General features: G+C 38.0%; 1 non-coding gene across 1 annotated transcript; it reads right to left on the bottom strand.

The window, feature by feature from the left end:
• Positions 1–1,839: 1,839 nt before the first annotated feature.
• Positions 1,840–1,927, bottom strand: Trnai-uau (transfer RNA isoleucine (anticodon UAU)). Its single transcript is given in 2 exon segments — positions 1,840–1,875; positions 1,890–1,927. It is a non-coding gene; the product is annotated as a tRNA-Ile (tRNA).
• Between the last annotated feature and the right edge of the window lie 4,681 nt (positions 1,928–6,608).

Genomic DNA, 6,608 nt, shown 5'->3' with positions numbered 1-6,608 from the left:
TAAAATAACAGAATTTTTCATGAAAACTTAGATCATACACCACCACTATAATTTTGGGTCTCATTTTTAGCTGATTTTGCAGTTTGTCACGGTGTTTGACTGAAAATATTTTTCTTGCATCAAACATGGCCCCCACTTTTCTTTTGATTTTTATTTAGCACTGACAATATTCTTCAAGAAAATGTAAGTTACAGACATTTAAAATGGGTCCTGATGTGTGCTGCGGTCATTGGAAATAGGTCAATTTTATAGAAAACAAGGCAGTCTGAAAGACAGCTAAATCCCCCGCCACTGCTATGGATAGTGAAAGGGTAAACCTTTGATTTTAGCTGTGACCTTGACCTTGAACTGACATGGCTGACTCATGAATTCTGCACAACGTCTTGATGAGGTGATCATTTGACCAAAGTTTCATGAAAATCCTTCAAGGGGTTTAGGAGATACAGAGCTGAAACCTTTGACCATCAGTTGTGACCTTGACCTTGAGTTGACATGGCTGACTCTTAAGTTCTTGATGAGGTGATCATTTGACCCAAGTTTGATGAAAATCCTTCAAGGGGTTAAGGAGATACAGAGTGGACACCAAATGGAAGGCTCAAACCTTCGACCCTTAGTTGTGACCTTGACCTTGAGCTGGCATGGTTGACTCATAATTTCTGCACATCGTTCTGATGAGGTAATCATTTGACTCAAGTTTTATAAAATTCCTTCAAGGGGTTTAGGAGATATAGAGCGGACACCAAATGGAAGGCTCAAACCTTTGACCTTCAGTTGTGACCTTGACCTTGAGCCGACATGGCTGACTCATACGTTCTGCACATTGCCTTGATGAGGTGATCGTTTGACCCAAGTTTGATGAAAATCCTTCAAGGGGTTGAGGAGATATAGAGCGGACACAAAATGGAAGGCTCAAACCTTTGACCCTAAGTTGTGACCTTGACCTTCAGCCGGCCTGACTGACTCTTGGGTTCTGCACATTGTCTTGATGAGGTAATCATTTGACCCAAGTTTTATAAAATTCCTTCAAGGGGTTTAAGAGATATAGAGCGGACACAAAATGGAAGGCTCAAACCTTTGACCCTAAGTTGTGACCTTGACCTTGAGCCGGCATGGCTGACTAATGGGTTCTGCACATCGTCTTGATGAGGTGATCATTTGACCCAAGTTTTATAAAATTCCTTCAAGGGGTTTAGGAGATATAGAGCGGACACAAAATGGCAGGCTCAAACTTTTGACCTTGAGTTGTGACCTTGACCTTGAACCGACAAGGTTGACTCATGGGTTCTGCACATCGTCTTGATGAGGTGATCATTTAACCCAAGTTTCATGAAAATCCTTCAAGGGGTTTAGGAGATATGGACCGGACACGATTTTGTTACGGACGGAAGGACGGACGGAAAGACGGACAGACGGACGGAAGGACGGACGGAAGGACGGACGCAGACCATTCCTATAATCCCTCCGCCACGGCGGGGGATTAATAAAGAAGAACAGCTATTTAGTGTGTTATAACCTACATGGCATCAACAAGTTTGGTAGAAGACTGTAGTAACGATTGTTTGGAATTGTTCTGATAATCTGATGCAGACAAGAAAAGTTTGAAAATCTCGTGTGAAACTACAGACTAATTTTAAGAATAATGTTCAGGCGTTATTCAAGTTATTTAGCAAAACGATCAAGCACACGGTCCTATCTTTTTTATTTGCCGAATTTTCCTAGTGTAGTCTGAAGTTTTGAAAAGCCGGGGTTTAATGAAATTCTATATTGTAGAAAAAAGATTGGTCCAAACATGCTGACTCATCCAGGTAAGGACAAGGTGTAAACGTCCAAAAGGTTATGTGCCCCGGGTGAGGCTCGAACTCACAGCCTCCGCATATCATAGTACTGTCTATAAGTACGGCGCGCTAACCGATTGCGCCACCGGGGCAGACACATGATGTATGGTAGATATCATTGTCAACAATATCGTACTTAAAGCTTTAACATTGAGCGTGTTACGATAGTTATCTATTTGCTGCGTCCCGTAGTATCAAAACTTCAATATATCAGTTATCGATTTGTTTCTTTATTTCTAACCAACTGTTTAATTATAAGTTTATTTCTCAATGTTATACAATATGCAAGTTGTTTTTAGATAGAGAGTACTTTTGCGATATTTTTTGGACTAAACAAACTCAGTTTTCCTCCTTTGAAGAAGGAAACACATTTCAATGTATAACTATGAACCATATACAATAAATATAATTATAAAATTTTCTTTTCTTCTGGAGTTTAAAACAGTAAAAGTACAGTATTACTGTATAAGTTGTATGGGTATATAACCAGCCAAGACTTTTCACATTGCAAAATTTTCCTAGCTATAACTGACAAATACAGAAGTAGAAATATAATTTTTAAATTAAAACATAAAATCGGTATGTGGTTACACAAAAAGAATCAAGTAGATGCGCAGTACGAGCCGTATTTTAGACCGTGTTTGAAGCAGTGAAAATATCAAATTTATTTCACTGATAAATTTCAGTATTTCACTTAAAAGCATAAAATAAATTAGACTTTAAACGATGTGTGTGTCCTATATTAGACTACTAACGACATGCGTGTCCTATATTAGACTATTAACGACGTACGTGTCCTACTTTAGGCTATTAACGACGTCCGTGTTCTATATAAAACTTTTAACGACGTACTTGCTCTATATTAGACTATTAACGACGTCCGTGCTCTATATTAAACTTTTAACGACGTACGTGCCCTATATTAAACGTTTAACGACGTGCGTGTCCTATATTAGACTATTAACGACGTACGTGCCCTACTTGAGGCTATTAACGACGTCCGTGTTCTATATTAAACTTTTAACGACGCACGTGTCCAATATTAGGCAAAACGACGTGTTCTATATTAAAGTTTTAACGACGTACGTGCCCTATATTTGGTTTAACGACATGCGTGTCCTATATTTGACTATTAACGACGTAGGTGTCCTATATTAGACTGATAACGACGTAAGTGCCCTATATTAGGCGATTAACGATGCGTGTCACCTATATTAGACTATTAGCGACGTAGGTGTGCCCTATATTAGACGATTTACGACGTGCGTGTCCAATATAAGACTATAAGCGACGTAGGTGCCCTATACTAGACTATTAACGACGTGCCTGTCCTATATTAGACTATTAGCGACGTAGGTGCCCTATATTAGACTGTTTACGACGTTCGTGTCCTGTACTAGACTATCAACGACGTGCGTGTCCTGTATTAGACTATTAACGACGTACGTGTCCTGTATTAGACAATTAACGACGTGCGTGTCCTATATTAGACTATTAACGACGTACGTGTCCTATATTAGACAACTAATAACGTGCGTGTCCTATATTAGACTATTAGCGATGTAGGTGCCCTAAATTAGACTGTTAACGACGTACGTGTCCTATATTAGACTATTAACGACGTGCGTGTCCCCTATATTTAGACTATTAACGACGTACGTGCCCTATATTAGACTGTTAACGACGTACGTGTCCTATTTTAGACTACTAACGACGTGCGTGTCCTATATTAGACTGTTAACGACATACGTGTCCTATATTAGACAATCAACGACGTGTGTGTCCTGTATTAGACTATTAACGACGTGCGTGTCCTGTATTATACTATTAACGACGTACGTGTCCTATATTAGACTATTCTAATCTGACTAACAATGCTTTAATCATCACAACGATATTATGTTGACGTCACATCGACGTGATATTTAGCGACATATACGCATCCAGAAATAGCGCTTTGAAATTTGATCAAATATTTTACTTAAACGAAATGTCTGTCTTAATTAATCCACACACACGCAAGCACGCACGCATGCGCGCACACACACACACATACACACGGAGTTGGTTATTAGCTGTGCAGAATAATTCGCCATCATTTGCGTTCCGCATGGCGTAATACCATTTCCGGTCCTGACATGTAGGCTGAACACCACTAAATCCGGCTGTTCCTTTATTTCATATAAAATCCACTTATTTTTAAACGGTTTTTCGACATTTTTCGCTACTATAGCAAAACAAAAAGAAAAAGGGGTGTTAAGATATATATAAGAAAACTACAGTTCGTTAAATACAACCCGCTGAATTTACTCCTTTCCGCTTCTTTCAATGTCTCTTTTCGGGACATAAAACTCTTACGCCGCGATTGCTGCCTGGAATGCAGATGGAACTTGCCGATTTCCGCGGTAAAGTAAAGGTAAGAAAAGGCTCTTTGAAAAGAAAAAAGATAAGCACTATTTATGTTTGGTTTATATTTGATTTGGTATAGAGATCAGCCTATGTAAACAAACAAGCGTGACGACCTGCCATGTGGCGCCATACTAGAACAGTTCTATCATACTTTGTAAAAATTTTACGATTTAACTAGAATCGAAATGATTTATATCAAAACCGTGTTTGAACACTATTGATACACTCGTGCGATTATACGTCATACAAAATAATTTCACGAGGGCGCAGCCCGACGTATATCCGCCAGTCGTGTATAAATAGTGTTAAAACACGGTTTTACTATTATTTGTTTCTTAATGTTCTATATTAGACAGTTAACGACGTACGTGTCCTATATCAGACAATTAACGACGTGCGCACATGTCCTATATTAGACTATAAACGAAGTACGTGTCGTATTTCAGACCATTAACGAAGTACGTGCCGTATATTAGACAAAGTTTATGAAAGTACGAACACTATATTACACTATTATCGCCGTACATGCCTTATATTAGACTATTCACGACGTACGTGTCCTATATTAGACTATTAACGACGTGCGTGTCCTATATTAGAATATTAACGACGTGCGTGCCCTGTATTAGACTATTAACGACGTGCGTGTCCTGTATTAGACTATTAACGACGTGCGTGTCCTATATTAGACTATTAACGACGTGCGTGCCCTGTATCAGACTATTAACGACGTACGTGTCCTATATTAGACTATTAACGACGTGCGTGCCCTCTATTAGACGTGTCCTATATTAGACAATTTACGACCTACGTGCCCTATATCAGACTATTAACGACATACGTGTCCTATATTAGACTATTAACGACGTGCGTGCCCTATATTAGACGTGTCCTATATTAGACTATTAACGACGTGCGTGCCCTATATTAGACTATCAACAACGTGCGTGCTTTACGACCTACGTGCCCTATATTAGACGTGTCCTATATTAGACTATTTACGACCTACGTGCCCTACTTTAGACTATTAACAACGTATTTGCCCTATATTAGACTATTAATGCCGCTGATCCGTGAATCTTCCAAAAAAGAAAATTTCCATAGCCGTCGGTTGGAAAACATGGCTCAAACTCTTTGAATCCCTGCTCGATACAACAAAATATAAACAGACTAGGGCGTACCACCATGGATGAATAGGATATTTCTAAATTTTCAAAAATTAAAATAGACGGCTTTTTCTTTGTTTTTCTTTCTTTTTTCCGTGTTTTTTTTTTTAATTTTATAAATTTATGACCTAATTTCAACATCAAAAATAAAAAAAAACTGTAAAACCAATGTGGTGATCAGGTGACGGTCTGGCAATATTGTGTACACTTGCTGCTGTATAATATTATTATGATGATGCGGCTCTACTACATCAACCTTCTCAAATATTATTTTGAATTTCATGTATTTTAAAATAGCACTGAATGCAATGTTTTGGTTGGGTTTACCCATCTAAAAATGATGAAATAAAATGTGTGGTTATTTTTCTAAAGTATGAGAACACTTTTCGAAAGTAAAATTTCAAAAAGCCAAAGGAGTATTCATTCTTAAAATCATACATGTGATGAATATATTTAGTTTTCAAAAAAAGATGTAACACTTCTCTGAATACATGTTCACCTTGCCAGGCTAAACAACGTAATGAAGTGTTTCTTGTACACGGCTACTAAACGCTAGCGCCACCACCAAATTGTGGTGATAAGGAAAAGAGCTATCGACATTTCCGTGGTGCAGCTATCGCCCGTTTGAAAATGTAAACACGTGAGTAAAATTTATATTTTATCTTATATTTTTATTGATAGAACTTTTTTCAAAAATCGGAGAATGTAGTTCCGTGTAACAACACTTTAAATAGCGGTTGGCTGTGATTTTATTAAAATAATATGCAAATTGTGGTGTCAGGAGCTATTCTCCCGAATCTGACAGTCGCACATTTTCATATAGGCCACTATTCGAACACCATTTCGATTAATGGACACACTGTAAGAACATACCTGCGCATGCAAATAGTGTAGAAATGATAAATAACTATATAGGCACACACCATGAATAATAGAATCTCGGGTTAGAAGAATATTCCAGGATTTTTAAAAGTGGTGGCGCTATAACTCTAGTGATGGCGCTATACAGTAGTGGTGGCGCTGTTACGGCATTAAGTAATATGAACTGCTGACGCATCCGGACAAAACAAACACCAACATTCTCTAACTGATAATATTCCTGCAAGGAATCATGTTATTAAAGAAAGAAAAACACGATCATAGTTTATTTACCTTTATGAAACATTCTCTATCCAAGAAAAGAAAAGAACAAAATACT

Source organism: Mercenaria mercenaria, chromosome 17, assembly GCF_021730395.1.
Source record: "Mercenaria mercenaria strain notata chromosome 17, MADL_Memer_1, whole genome shotgun sequence".
In the NCBI taxonomy this organism is placed as follows: domain Eukaryota; kingdom Metazoa; phylum Mollusca; class Bivalvia; order Venerida; family Veneridae; genus Mercenaria; species Mercenaria mercenaria.
The sequence above is the reverse complement of the archived record's forward strand: the minus strand, read 5'-3'. Positions and strand labels throughout refer to the sequence as shown.